Raw genomic sequence first — 17,089 nt, 5'->3', positions numbered from 1 at the left:
GTCCTTTGGCAATAAGTGAGTGTTGTCACGACAATATCTAAGGGAGTTCACTGAGCACATACAATATAGTACGACTGGATGATGGTTGCAGAGGGCGAGGAAGAGATCACAACGAAAAATTAATAACAAAAACCCGACGGCGGCCGGTTTTATAATCTTTTAATAATAATTCCGCCCGAGCGTTGGAAACACATACACACTTTGGCGTTTATATGACATTGTCGAGCACAAAAGGCGGCGTCAAAAATGGCGGCGATATTATTACACGACTTACACGTGGTGGTCGGGGAGGGTAAGAAGTAACACGACGTTATTCGGCGAACAAAACGTACGCGATGAGGACGCGGAGGGACCGAAGGAAATCTCTGGCCGAGAAGTAAGGCGACGCGGAAAACGCAATAACAATTTCCCGGACGGGCGGTTCACATTTCATTATTCCACTTGAGCGGTGGTGGTGAGGGTGCCCGAGTAGTAGTAGTAGTAGTAGTAGTAGTAATGTTTGGGCTGTCCGGGCAAACGGAAGGGTTCACGCGGGCGCGCCCCCGCCCCAAGAAGGCCGCGGCGGCCAATCAAAGTTACACGCCGTGTCGGTGTATGCGTGTGAATAATACCGCGCGCGTTAACGATTTTTTTCCCCTCTTCACCTTCCCTCATCGGACGACCAAATATGTTAACTGTGGCATAGGAAGAAAAAGAATGGGAAGAAGACATGACGATAATATTATGTATATACTGCGAGCTAGTAAGAGACGCCGCGATGAACGAAGAATTATTATTGTAGAGGCGAAAAGAGAGAAAATAATAACGGACGACCCAACAATAAAACAAAAAAGAATACTCGGTGTATATATTAGCAGTGGTGGTATATATCTATTGCTCGTGTATTAGTGTCAGTTGACTGGATAAGGGAGGTTAAACGGCTAGAGGAAAGACCGAGGAAGTTCGAGGACTGGGAGAGAGATGGCGCGATGTATGCTGAAATATCTGCGTGGGTCGCCTAGATTACGTTCTTTTTGCTTAATAAATATCGGTCAGACAACTCAAGGGCAATGAATACATGTAAAAACTTGTGAGACCAGAAATAAGATAAAAAAATTTGTATTTCAGCTCAATATTTTATCAACAGTAATAAAGTTATGTGTTATTTTTTAGAAAGTTATCTGAACATCTTTTAGAGTTCCTGTAAAATATATATGTGTCAATAGTAATAAAAATGTTGACTGTTTAATTATTATTTTAAAACAAATGATAATATGTTTATGTAAACACCATAGTTTCATTTGCTCTTCTAATTATGTACAGTTATAATCAAGACTGATAAGTATTCAGCTAATTTTGCAAGAAAAAAATTCGGATTGCATCGCTATGTTTAGGAAATAATTTGTTTTACTTATCTATTCAATTATTTGAGAGAAATTGTATCGTTTTAATAAAAATTGGAGAGTCTCGACATTATAAACCCCAATTTTTTTTTAGTTATTCTATATAATTCCTTTGGTCAATTAACTTTTAAGTACAAGCTACGAGTGGTACCTTTGAATTGATCACAATTCAATTATAAACGAAGCCATAATGACCATTTGTTAATATTATCCAATCCGTCAACAATGCCAATCTTCTGCCAAACTACTGGACTCATGTTCATTAAATATCGACAATGTCAAAGTAGTAACGTTCAGTAATATACAAAAATTAACCACTGGCGTCATCACATTTGAGTAGGAACTTACATTTTAACTTACTTTCAAGTTGTTAGTGCCATCGTCTTCACGAAAAAGATTATTTACTTCATTAGAAATATTAGGTAGAAAAATGTCTTCAATAGTTGTTATTTTTATTATTCAAAACTAATATTTATACAAATTGTTTTAGAATTCTTCCAAGACAACAAAAATGTATTAGTTTAAAGTTATTTTTAACGACCTTTTAGAGATTTGCTTTAATATTCAGATCCGATTAAATGAAGTTAATGGGTTATACATTTTAATACAGTCAACAACCCTATTGAACGTTTCTATAAAACACTTTGAATCTAATAAACTTAAAGGAACTTTTTGACGATTTTGAGCTGTTTGGTGTTTGAATTTAAATAACACAAACTGTTTTACCCTTTAATTTGACACTAAATTCAAAGTAATAGCTATTGCTTGTCCGTTACTATGGCGTTTAAACCAGTGCTATAAGTGAAAACATATTGTGGTCTCAGAAATATCTAAAGCTTAAGGATAAGTATTCAGGACATAGTAGTGGGTTTTAATCACTTTGCATCTGCCCTATGAACGTTGAGTAAAGGATTTCCCAGAATCTATGTGTAAGAGAATGATGGCGAGATAGGATAGAGTTGGTTCGGAGTTATTAATTTAACCCAAAAGTAGGACTTGTAAAATCCCAACCTCTGTATATATACAGTACGTAGTAACGGACGCAGCGGCAGAAGTCTTTAGCGGTCTTAAACCGCCGGCGTTTCTGAGAAAGGTGAGGAGAAGGGATTTAATTACTGGTGTTTGCGACGATGTCGTATGCCCGTTAAGCTTTTATAGGCTTCCTTTATATTACAGTGGTTGTACGTTTATATATAGATGTATGTATATATATATACTAGAAATCCGAACTCAAAGACAACGATAACAACAACGCTGTGTATAGTTTGCGAGTAGTACGAAGTTATTGTATATTGCCGCGTATCTTGTAGCTACAAACGTTTAGAGATTCTACCGAGTCCCTTCTACTTTTACCCTTCCAGATCTACAACCGCCAACGTAGCCGACATGTAATAATAACGTATTACAAAACCGTCTTGTAATCTCTTCTCTTCTCATTCACCACTATAATCATCGCTGAAACTATCTGTACTGCTAAGTATGATTTAGTAAGTTTACGCTATCTACCACTTTATCAATATATAGGGTGTTCTGTTTATCATGAACCAATCGATCACTTCCAATATATATATATATATATATATATATATATATAATATTGATAGAAAATATATATATTTTTAGTTACATATATCTCTTGTGATTAATCAGTTCTTAACTATTTTTTAGCATCATCCCTTGTAACTCATAGGAATGACAATTTTGTTATTATTATTTTTTTTAATGGCAACATACATATATAACTAATTTATAAAATAGAAAACGATCTAAATAAAAAAATTACGGATCGACAATAACTTTTGAGGCAGTACTTTGGAAGTAATTAACATTTTTATACCTAGACAGCAGGAAATGAGCGAGAATTGACTATTAACATAAAAGTTACACTCAAGCCTCTCTTAGTCTATATGTTAAAATCGTTATTATTTCTGTGCTAGTACAAAAATTGTTACTGGCCCTTCATTTTCTTAATTAGATCATTTCCTATTTAATAAGCTAGTTAAATATGTGTGTTTCCATTCAAAAAACAAAATTTACTCCCCTATAATTTATTAGGGATGATGCTAAAACTAATAATTACTTTTTAATTACAGCAATTAATAATTAAAAGTTTATAGTTTATAGTATTAAAAATTAATAATTCAAATCAAAACAGTAAATAACTAAAAATAATCAATTATTTTTTATTCGAATATGGTATTTATTATTTGAGTAATTGAGTGGTTATTGATAGACGGACTACCCTGTACACCATAACAATATATATTATTGTATTTCAATAACGATATAAAAAAAAAAAACATAAATCATGTTTTAGTAAAAAAGCTTAAAAAATCACTATACAAATATTCGGTAGAGAAGAGAGGAAATAATATTTTTTGTTTTCTGTGTTCTATAATTTTTATATATATAAAAAAAAAAAAAAAATACTCAGATTTCAGAGTAAACAAAAAGACAGGTAATCATGATTTTAAAATTTAACTGAAAAATCTATGTTATTATAATCATAATATACTGGAAATCTGTAAGGTATTTTCCATTTCAAACTATTTATTTATCAATCATCAGGAAAATACGGTTAGGTATGTTGTAATGTTTATGGTAATAAGACTTTATCTTTCCAGAATTATGGTGCATATTAAAGTGATGTGAGTGTACGTGTTTGTATGGAAATACTTGGCGATTTATAGACTGACAGTGGCGAGGTGGTTGTGGAAGGGCGGTAAAAAAGTAGTGAACAAAAAACACCAAAATAAAATATATGATATTGAAATGCGAAATCCGTGCCCGGGTGGTCTATTTATTACTACAGATACGTGTCGGAGTGTCTGGGCTTTTTGCAGGCGTCTTCGCCTAGTCATTGTTTAACACATACACAACTGCGTACGGGGTTGGTATCCACGTGCTTTCATTCCCTCCCTAAATATATACGAAGTGTATAATAAAAATATATCGACACATTTCAATGCACTGTGTTATTTTTTCTATATAAAGTTCCACGTGTCGTTAAAAAAAAAGTATATATTTATGTAAAATCTACAATATAACGTAATGGTTTTTGAACGGACAGGATTGTGACAACAAAATAAAAAATGTACTTAATAGGAATGTATCTACGAGAATAACAGACAAGGCATTAAATTTGAATTCGACGTCCAGTTTGATTTATACCGAAACGTTTTGGACTAAGCCCTTGTGAATACGATTTTTCTATATTATGATTTATTACACATTATTATACAAATTTTATATAAGTATGGTTTATGTTCTAAATAAATATTCTTTATAATTTTTCTCATCAAAAACTTAGTTGAATAAGGCGTTGTAAAAAAATGTCCACTTTTTTGTGTTAAATTAATTAAACATAATCAATGAAAAATTAAAATATTTTTATTTTTATTAAAAAGAGTTACCCACGTAAAGTTATCTACAAAATCTACTAACGGGACATTTTTTACGGGAAATTAAATTTCCATTAATTATTCGTACACCAAAAATATAGATAAATTATTTATAGTCTAATCTTTGGCTGCGGTGTTAAATAATTAAAAAAAACATTAATTCATAAAAAAAAAAAAATTAGGCGGTATATTAAAAAATGTACAAGTCAAAAAGTTCTACGCTAATCAAATAAATTATTCTTACTTGAGTATGAAATTCGTATTTATTTATTAATATAATGATAAATTAATATTTACACTTAATCAAAGGAATTATTAAATTTAAAAATACACTATAAGATTAACGTTGATGTCTAGAAAGATTACAATGAGAGTAATAGTGTTTACAATAATTATAGCACCGGCATCATTTACGAGTGCCAATTCATTTAATGGCTTTTAAAGACCAAGCCCTCCGCTTTATCATAGGAAGTTTTTCTAATAACAGAATGGGGGGGACACGGGCAGAGGCCGTTTTGGTCACGGATTGACATGTGATGTTCGATTTTCCAGTTGTTGAAGTGTATTATTGATATTCTCCCTTAATTCTCGGACACTTGCGTCGGCACATTAACGATGCCTTTTACGTCAATGTTACATTAAAGTGTACTCAAAAACATCTGGACATTTAATCCGAGATTGTCTATCAGTTTAATAGACACCCACGCACATCAATAAACTGTGCTGTTCAAATAATAGGGATCTATAAAATCATCTAAACTAATAGAACACAAACACTCAATTAATAACTAAACAGTATACCGATCCACTAGACTGCAACCAATATACCAGAATTATAAATTTATTTAAATTATAAATCAAAAATAAATATTTCTATTAAAAAAAAGCTGTCAGAAATATAGAATAATATAAAATGGTACTTGATGAGTTTCAGCATATAATTACTGTTGGTTTTTCTTTAATAGATATTTTCACAAAATACAAGTTAATTTCCAAATTATTTTAATAACCGTACTGGTGTAAATTAAATCGATACTAGATTTTATATCTCGGCTATGAATCTAAGGCACAGTTTAACTATGTTAAAAAAACGTCGACCACATTATAACGAAAATTACAAACGTGACGAAAACTCGCTACCACATCTCTACAAGCCTCGCCTAGGTCGTAAAAAATCTAAAACGTGTTTTTATTGCATCCGGTATTTGCTATTTTCCTGTTCCGAAGCCACTCGTATAATAATTAAGTTGCAACAAGATAAAACACTTGTAATGTTAAGATATACAAACTACGGATAACTTTAAGTGCTGACCAAAAGTGTGTTTTTATCGCTATTCGATTAAAAATACTTCTTTGCGTATGAATCTCAGTGTACGTGTAACATTCGAGTTTATTTATTGGCTAATTACATCGTTCGCGTAATGCCATTGATACCATTAAAACAACTCTTACGTAGGTTAGGCTTTTAGACGTATAGAAAGATCACTTTGATTTAGGGTAATAAACATCTTTTTATGACCACATGGTTATAAATGCTTAATTGAACGCTTATAATGTGTTCACAGCACAGTTTTTTTTTTTTTTATACTACGGATAATTATCAATACCGTTGAGTGTATTAAACATATTAAGAAGCGACTAACTGGTAAAATAACTGTCGATTACTCAGCTAGTGTTCGACTTCTTTTCAGTTTCTATCTATCCACCAAAACGTTTGAAAAGTAAAACTTTTAAGAAAAAATTATCATTCATGTACACGATCTCACGGTCATCGATGCCAATTTTATAGCTATTGGTATAATCTGATAATGGACTGGAATATGATTGAACCACCAAATCGTACGCCCACGCATTCATATGCAAGCACTTACAATGAAATACCTGTATAATATAATTATTAGTGTCATATATATTTTATTATGGGAAAAAAGTGGAAAACCATGGGAAACGAATCCGTCGAGTCCGGTGATAACGGTGGTGGAGATGCAGCTGCTGCTTGTCGTAGCTGAGGCGCGAGGTGGCCTCCCCTGGACGTTTTTATTGACCAGAGTATCTTGCGCGCCGGACGCGCACAATAACGTTTTGTACGTGTTTGCCACGGCGTTTTGATGGATTGGCTCCGGACACACACCTGGTAGCGCGTGGTGTTTTGATTGGATTCCTCATTGAAAACGAAATTACTGTATACTATCATTGTCAACGGTAGTATAAGGAGCTCACAAACGTCTCATTCTTAAGCTTGTGTGGGGGTGCGAGGGTTACGTCAAGACCTCCCAGGATCGGTTCGCACGACGCACAGATGCTCGTACATAATGTGTACAGAGACGTCTTGGACCAGAAAATCCCATACACGGTGCACGAGGATATCCCCTCATTGTTGTCACCTTGACAATTAGACCGTGGACCCCCGCAGTTCGGTAAACACTCTCGGCGACAATGCCCACCCCCTGCCCGCCGTTTCGCGGCACATAATCGATGAGGCTCGTTTGTTGCATCCGGATTCTCTTATAATGTTATTATACACATTAAGATGTCTATACCGGCTACGGATCTTTATAATATTATTATGCCATTGTCGTGCGCTCGCTAATAGGCCCCCCAATATTACACAGGTCCGACATACGCATCACCAGCACCTTTGCTGGCACAGGATATGCATTTCAATGGATGTGTTTTTATTGACGTTATTGTCATAACGATAATAATAATCGTATTTGCTCTGGAAACGGTTTCACGTTTTCTACGGTTTTATTCGTGTAATAAGGTTACATTCTCTGATGGCGTTATTACTGCTTGTACATATCTTATTAGCCAACACACTCCCAGGTGCAACCAAGACGTCGTTAAAATGCAAAACGCCCAGAAAATCGCCAAAACGTACGTAAGGGCACGTTTGCCCCAAAAATGACAACGACGGTTTAGTTTTTTTATTCCTTTGTCGACATAATGAGAAAAAACCAAGTATTCATAACGTATCTTTAATAAAAATCACAAAGCAACGATAAAACGTAACATTTTTACCAAACACTTGAAAATTTTCGGTTAATCTAAATAAGCGTATTCAACTCGCCTAGAAAAAATAATATTTAAATGTTATAAGATCAACTGAAACTGTCAAGAATTTATTTATTAAAAATTAACTCGATGAAATCATTAGCTGTATTGGACTAATTATTAAGTGTATTTTTACCCTCGATAATTTACTATTATGAGCCGGGCACTATTCCATTAAATATTTATAAGTTTAGCTTGCACTGTAACACAATCTCTTTTAAATACTTACATTCGATTCTTTGAACAATTTTTATTTTATAATTGGGAGTTTAAATTATAAAACGAAAAAACTAACACAATTTTAACGTAACTTAAAAATTAATTATAAAAATAAGTATATGCAAACAATAAGAGGATACCATCAGTATTCCGAATTCACATACGTAATATGTCACTATAAATAATGAAAGTTATAAATATGAGTATAATTTAGTTTGCTCGCACCTTTTAATTGTTTTATAAAAAAAATCTTTGACGTCACTGTCCAAACTTTGAATTACCAAAAAGCTTTGGACAGCTTCGACCATTATTGTTTCTGCTCGACACCTTTTGTGCTTTTAAAAGGCCAGTGCGGTTTTTCGTTCAATCCGACAGCAAAGTTATTTTGTTGTCAGGAAAAAATTAATAATACAAAAACTCTAGTGAAATTAGGGTTTGATATTGCACCTTTTTTTATACAATGATTAGTGAAAATATGGGAGGCTTCTATCCGGTGAATTTTTTATGTATTCCATAATAGATAACCATTACGAGGTAGCAAAGATTTTTTTTTTTGAGCATATAGGATTATGGTCGAACAAGTGATTTTCGTTCGTCGTTATTTTATATCCAGTAGACGTCCATTGTTAATTAAATGACCAGTGAAATTAATGAACAATCTCCATTGTACATCCAACGTCGCCCATTGATACATTGGTCAGTGTACTTCCTGTTGATGAGCTTACAAAAAAATAAATGGAATAAGAGAAAAAAGAGAGGAATCTATGTTTTTTTTAATCCCTTAACGTTGAATATAAAATGAAAAAAGTTCCGAGTGAATGATGACCATCGGAAGGACCACCACTATATGATCATTAATAACAATTTGTTTTCAACCCTTTTTTTAGATTTTTAATCTGTAGTTTCTCCAAGTCTCCCGGATGTCTATCCCAACGAAACCAGTTCGATGGAGCAACTCTGTTCAGAGGACCGCTATTCAGACCTAGACGGGCAACACGTGGTTTCTTATTAGTCCCATGAGGTGTTTTCAGGGGGTGCTGTTTTTCTCACACTTTTAGTCGTGTCTGTACGAGTTATAAAACATATTTTTATGACGTATTTTTAAAACGAAAAACTCGTACTACCTCGGGGACTTATGTGGCAAACTATACAAAAACAAGNTCGTGTCTGTACGAGTTATAAAACATATTTTTATGACGTATTTTTAAAACGAAAAACTCGTACTACCTCGGGGACTTATGTGGTAAACTATACAAAAACAAGACTATATGACATATCTCCATAATGTAGTTGTGTGGGAAATAAATTCTAAAAACTATACCAAACCAAAAAAATGTTTTGCTAAGGACTAATCGTACACATATCAAGACGTTTGTGAATATGCGATAACATTTTCCATCTATATATTTTAAATAAACTCAGCCACATAAAATTATTGCACATAATATACTAATACAGTAAGAATGAAGACTTTTACAATTTTATTTGTAATTTGTTTGCGTGTTATCGACTCCAAATTCTAAATGAGCAAATGATTTAATAGTTTCAATAACAATCATGACGATAGTTTAATAATTCAATGGTTTGATCAATAAAATTTTTATCACACTGAATATGCCGTAGAAAAAACACTCTTACCCTATTATTTCATCCCCTTCTGATATTAAATAATTTTATTATTACACTAGAGGGTACTCTGTTAAAAGTATCATAAGGCATTAAAGCTTTAATGTTACTATCGTTACTTTAAAACAATGTTAAACTTTATAATAACATAATTATTGGGTGTGTATCGTGTGTTTTATTATGTGCTATTCACAAAGTCACGACGGTACATATTGTACGGTGTAGTAAATAGATGAATTTTATTAATGTTAGAAAATGTAATTAGTAAAACGACATTAAATTATAGCATTTCATTTTAACTAACTTAAAACAAATATCATGTTATTACTCTATTACATAGCAAATAAAAATACATAAAAAGAGTAATGATAAAAACTAATGTAATAATAATATTTTATGGTTTTACAGATAATCCGTAACTTTCCAACTAAATGTTATTACACGTACGTTTTATAAACACAATATCTTCAACTATTTTAAACGTAGTAATAAACCAACAAATTTTTTCTTCCTAAACATCTGTGAAGTATTTTTATCATTCAATTTAATTAATTTGTCAAGAGTGAAAACTACACGATCTTTAATTTGAGTTTAAATAGCAAAATGAATAGAATTTTATCGAAAATTTAGTTTTATAACTAAGACAATAAGAGTTGAATAAAAAAAAATATGTTAGTCTGTGAAAATATTTTTCTTATGGACTTTATTGATTTTTTCAATTGTTCCACTCTCAACTTCTTTGTCGGATACAAGTTTTTAAAGATATGAAATAAAATTTTTTTATACGACCTAAAAATTATAAATTATTGAATTTTAACGGCTGCATGATTTGACTAATTTATTTGAATTTTATTGATTTTAGTATTAAAATTTCTTTTATTACTATTTAGTATAGTTTCCATAGTAGTTAAGTAATAGGACATAATATAGAAATCAACGCAAATATTTAACAGTATTAATAGTATATTAGTTTTGTCGATTATAAAATATTTCGCAGTTTCAACTTGTGCATAAATGTTGGTCTTACCATATTAAATTTCAATTCATATAATTTGCACTAAGCATCTATAACTAATGTTTTCGAACAGATTAATGAGATTTACAACTATTAAAAAATAACATTTGTTACTCAACTCGGAGAAAATTAAATGGAATACATTGTCATCGTTAGTAGCGTATCTTTCAGTCTGCAAAGTGTTATATGACCCCATAGATCTGTCGAGTAACGCCCATGGATATCCGATTGCATTTTAAATGCAAAACACAGCTCCCGTTCTCCCTACAAATGTATAGAAAACATTCTCAATTAATATAATTTTTCAATTAAATTGCCGAGAATTCAATTGCAGATGGTATACTGTGATAATACAGTGCGTTAAGGGGTGGCCGTTCATGTTGACGATTTGCAAATGTGTTGAGGGAATGAATATCCATGTATATGTGTGTACTGTATATCTGAGAGGCTCTTTTATTCTGCCCCAAAGCACGATATTAATCCCTACGACAGCCCCAATCGACATGAAAACGTTTTCCTCTGCCACTCTTTCTACACGGGCTTCGCTCTTATATTTTATTAATTTTATTTAAGTATTTTGACGTCGTCGAAGTCGTTTCGGAAAAAAAACGACCCAGCCGTTTATTTGAATATTAAACTTGCCCTTTACGGCGGTCGCGCAACACGTGCGGTTTACTATCGTTTCCTACAGCTGCAAAAGGGTTCAAATGGACACTCAAAGTTTTGCCGCCGATAAACGTAATGGCTTTCCTATTTGGTGCTACAGGTTTCGCATAAGAACATAAGGTAGTACACCCAGATTATATTCATACGCTATTTCATCCCCTCAGTTATGTTATTTATTAGTCTTGGTAATATTCCTATTCGGACCTTATTGCCAAATCTTATTATTGCTGCGGCTATAAAGGTAACGTTTTGTCAGTTTTATTTTTTAAGCTTTCAATAACGACGATTTTTTTTTTTTCACAACACTACCTTGTTGTATAATATATTTGCAATAAGACATTGCGGTTAAAATTATATGAAAAACGATTATTGCAGTCGAGCTCTAAAGTAGGCAACAATGTTTACCATCAATGGTAAAAAAGGCGATATAAATTTGCACGTTTTCGTATCTTGACGAGGGAATTGTTTAATTCATTATTTTATAAAACAACGAACAAGTGAACAACAAAAGTTTTATTGTGTTATTGTCTAAACAAAATAAAGTTCACTAACTGTTAGAAATTAGGTTAAAAGCATTATAAAGTAGTTTTGGTTAAAATAACAAACATTTGCTATTATCTTAATATGCCGTTACAATTATGTCTTACATGACATCATAATTATTATAGTGCTAAATAGCTTAAGACAATATGGAGGCGCCTAACTATTTTTATAAAATACATTTTACAATGTATATTTAGTTTTTTATTTCTATGGATACTCTATATTTACTGGAAACGTAATTTCTCCGTTAATAGAAAGAAAAAAGTATAAAAATGTGTAATCTCATTCTTATACGCATAAGCATCATTTGAATATAATGAGAGCAGTAAGTACGCTGGATAACATGACTCGTCGTCTTAGTCGTTCATGATACGCGCACACCAACTGATGGTCGCCATGTTAGTCAACGAGCTTCATAAAATCTACACGGCATACTGAACGAGGTTCGTTAAAAAACTGCTCGGCAATGAAACCTCACATTAAAGCACAACAAACGGTAATAATTAATAAGACACAAGTGTTACAACGATGACGGCTTATTACGGTGTATTGCCGACACCGTACTAACATGTCTTAATATAATAATATAGACTTGAATCACCTGGCCAGGCCTGATGAACGCGCTAATGGATCTAGTTTCCCGGGGGACGTATCCAACACATGTTGACCCGCCGAAGACAACACATCCGCCGCGTGCAACAACAACTCCAATTCCCTTACCAATACAACACTAGCCGCTATGCTCTTCTTCTCTTCAATTATGATATTTTCTGGGCGCTTTTTTTCCTCTCTCCTTTTTTTTTATCGTTTTCATTTTATGTTTTACCGTACCGCCCTCAGCCGACGGGACAACATAATTTGTTATACGGTTCGTCGTCTCCAAGGCGTCGCATCGTCTCTGGAGGATTTCCACAGTAAAAATCCGAAGATAAATTGGTTCCGTCTGCGCTATTCATCACTCTCCCAAAACATACACACACACCCTTCTCGCCGTGACTTCACAAACATCAAAATATTGTCTTCGCGCATACCTATTATGATAAACACCGTAATAATGTACGCGGTGTGTGTGTGTGTGTGTATTCGTATCATCCCTAGCACCGACAGTGCACACAATTGCCAACACATATAGCGCTCGTCATCAAGCCGTAACGAAGTTTTTATGCCGAATCATTTGCCATTCAGGAGAATAGCAAACACAAACGTACATCGGTACACACGTCAGAAAGTACGGTTGCCTTGTCGCCGTTAAAAAAATAAAAGGAATGTATGCTCTCCGAAGCCTTTATTCGTCTCACGGCCGAGTTATGAATGTGTACAGTAACTGTTTATATTATACGTCCATACTATGCGTTAATATGATGATAAATCGACCGCCACTTTGTCTGCCGGCGATGGGTTTTCAAGATATTGTCAACACTGTCTCTGTAGTATTAATACACATAACCCGCTGAGTCATTTCGGATTCATTGATTCCTGTATTGCACTATTATTTTCAAACATTTACATGTGACCTTCACGCTTCTTTTCGGGTCGCCATCAAATAGACGTTTCCATTATACATGACTGTATTATTTTTCATACATAGTATCTACTCAGGTCGCTAAAATGTAAATAATTCAACTGCGACTTGTTAAGGATGTGTAATACAAGCCCAATGCAGGTGAAACATCTATCGTCATATAGTTAGAACGTTTTACAAATAATATGTAGAAGGTCTAACTAATAAATATAATTATAGTGGTTATAAGTTTATTAAACAAAAAAAATTATTGTCGCCAATTAATGAATAAACAGTAGGTACACTTAATTTGTTTTATGGTGATAATTTACAGCTGTTAACGCTTGGCAACTACTGTATATCCTTTATATATAAGATGTGTAAAGGCCAATACATAAAAAAAAAAATTATTCTTCCGGTTATAATGATTACATTAATTAAAACGACATAAAATGTTTTTTATGCGTACATTTATAAATTATCAAAGCCCAACTATAGTTGATATTTTAACACGGAATATTTATTTTTAAATTAAAAAAAACTAAAATATATTTACATTGGCCCAAACCTACTTTGAGATTGTGTTACTGATAAGCTGCCCATAATTTGCATAAGAGATGGTAAATTTTATTTATTTATTTTTATATCAAATGAATACGATTAAGTTGTATTAATAATTGATTTTTATTCATCATACATTAATAGTTAATCATTGTATAATGAATTGAAAATAAAATCTGGAAAAATAAGTTCACATTAAATTTACAAAATAAAACTACAACTCTTTTCCGATAACATCATCTTCGTTATATGTGAGGGTTATAACAGAAGTGGTATAAGTCAATTTAAAAAATCTATTAAGAAAGTCGATTGAAGCATTTTATTTTCGTGGACAATTATATAAATATGTATTTCAAAAATTTAATATTATTGATTCATTTTATTGCTATTGTTAATACAAAGTTAAATGTTAATTTTGAAATATTTGGGATTGTAATGTAATATTTATTTTACCCGAAAATTATCTTACACCACTTGCACACAAACTCTTCTCCGCATATATAAACTCAGCGAAAACAGTAGCAGTAGTAAATGGTGCGGATGAAATGTTACGAAAATTAATGATGCTGGAAAAATGCCAAAAAAAAAAAAAACACATATTTTATGTACTAGTTGATCATTAGGTGTAGCAATTGATTAACGATCGTTTGTACCGTAGGTCAGATCTATTCATAGAAAATTTAACTACGAATAGTTTCATCGGTAAAATTTTATTTAGGATTCAGTTGAAATATTTAGAAAATAAAATAAAAAATAATGCTGCGTTTAACTACGGTTTCTGTAATCTTTCTATCCTTAAAGTCTTAATTATTTTAACTAATAACAGAGTTTAATATTCGATGATAGAAATATTTAACGTTTTAGAGCATTATACCAAAAAGTTTACAATTAAATGTTGTAACTGATGATAGAAAACCATCAGCTCGCAAAACAGCCCTTGACTGTTGCTGTGTCAAATTCGATCACAAGATACTTTTTATAATTTTTTGGATTGATGTATCTTAACATTAAGGAATTGTTGACTTAATGTGTAGCATCTCGAAGGGAAAACAAACTAATTATATTAAATAAACAAACATTGAATAGAAAAAAATCTCGTTTTTCACTCAACAAGAATCGATAAAAAAGAAAATTGATAAAAGCCATACTAGAGGGCTTAACTTGACTGTCTTTGTTGGGGTTACTTAGAAGTAATTTTTTTTTTTATCCAGTTGTCATAAATATAACAAATCCGTATCGTAAAATTTAAGATGCTTTTTGATATACTTATAAAGGCAAGGTGTTTTTTTCCAATTCCTATAAAATCTGGAAAACGCAATACCTGTAGTTGAAAACACTATAAACGTACCCGTGCCTAGAAAAGTTGTATAATTCGAGACCTATAATAATTATAAGACTTATAGTGTACGTGTATTAGGAGTGTACTCGACTCTTAAAAATGATCTAAAAATACGTGTTGGAGGATTGTTTACGATTTTTATGTCGTAATAACCGAATGCTCTCGATGTGTTTATTCGCAAATATTTGCGTTCTATTGAAAGATTTTTGAAAACGCATTGGCGCTCTTCTTAATCCTTCAACTCTTGTATACACATTTGTGCGAGAGAAGAGTGCAATGGTCCTGCAGATTTTCTCATGCGGTTCGTCATACGGACGTTTTACGTACACCGAGGGAACTAAAACGGTTTGTATGATATGTGTGTATGTACAATTGGAATCGGATTATGTGTGTGGCATTGTTGTCCGACAAACGGCAAAGCTGCAACAACCGTAGACAATCATAATCTGACACATACGAATTATACATTTGCGCATCCTGTACACATCACTTAGACTTATTGGACACTGTGATCATTCGCTTAGCACTCTCCCTCTGCGTGTAACGTACGCGTGTGTTTGTGGATCATATTAGAGACGGAATCCAAAACGGAGTACAGTGTTTTTGTAAAATATAATTACTTTGTTAATCGAGAGACGAGTCGCGCAACATTCATACGCCGTACGCGTTTACAAGAAAATATTTTTATATTCTTTCATTCGAATAATTACTTTTGGTTTAATTGGCATGGTGCAGATGTTTCTATACATGAATTATTTTTCAAATAAAACGACTGAACCGTACATCGTTTTGTAAGCGTTTAACTTATATTTTAATAAAATAAACATTAATGCAATGCGATGGAAATACATTAACTAACAAAACATGTTACACTTGCAATTGATTCATTAAAAAAAGAAGAACGTTAAACTTTGTCCGATATTTGAAATAAACTACCGAAAATCGAGTTTGGTGAATAAATAAATAATTTAAAATAATTAACCAAAACTAGATAATTTAACACGCCAACTGTCAGATTACTCAAATTAATTATCAATGAGTTTGAATGAGAAGAACTCATTTAATTTACATCATCAGCTTTATTTGATTTATACATTTTATAACAATCATTTATCATTAACGTATATAATTTATCTGTATAAAAAAAAATTGTAAATTTTATTTACTGAATAATTAAAAAACCAATATTTTTCAACGTTAGATCAAAGGATTATGTAAGTGTTTGCATTCCCCAAAGAGATGCAATCAAAGATTGATTATAATAGAAATTGCTCAATAGGTTTTATGTTACTCCGTTAAATCTTTTACAATTTTATAAAGTCATCATGTAGAGTCTAGTGTGTTATTATATTGTTAATTATTACACCACGTATGGATGATATTTTTTTTTTAATATCCCGTGAAATCTTCATATGAGTATAACTGCCTGCGACCTTAAGAATAAAGTGTTTTATGGTCAAATGTGGTAAACCTGATCTTTTTTAGGAAACTTTACTGGTAGGAAGAACATAAAGCATTTAAAATAAAACACGTCATCTGTGTTGAAAACGATTTCACCACATTTTATTAAGCTTATAAAAACACTCATTACTATAAAATAGCTAAACACTTCTTTGCTCAGTAATATGAATAACATATGGCATAGTTACAAGAGAATATAACAATAATCAAAAAAAAAAAAAACGCCTCTTGGGATTCAATTTAATATTGAATAGTATAATGTTTGAGCGTTTAATAAAAAAATATAGTCGATCGCAATCTTCTTTTACTATATCGCGAATA

The 17,089-nt window shown here is 32.2% G+C and overlaps 1 protein-coding gene across 5 annotated transcripts in view; it reads right to left on the bottom strand.

Annotated features, from left to right (window-relative positions):
• LOC126894396 (uncharacterized) overlaps nucleotides 1-17,089 on the bottom strand; it is a 350,657-nt gene that overhangs the window by 94,462 nt on the left and 239,106 nt on the right. The gene's annotated exons all lie outside the window — the stretch shown is intronic.

This window comes from Daktulosphaira vitifoliae, unplaced genomic scaffold, assembly GCF_025091365.1.
Source record: "Daktulosphaira vitifoliae isolate Bord-2020 unplaced genomic scaffold, ASM2509136v1 Scaffold_1, whole genome shotgun sequence".
In the NCBI taxonomy this organism is placed as follows: Eukaryota; Metazoa; Arthropoda; class Insecta; order Hemiptera; family Phylloxeridae; genus Daktulosphaira; species Daktulosphaira vitifoliae.
The sequence above is the reverse complement of the archived record's forward strand: the minus strand, read 5'-3'. Positions and strand labels throughout refer to the sequence as shown.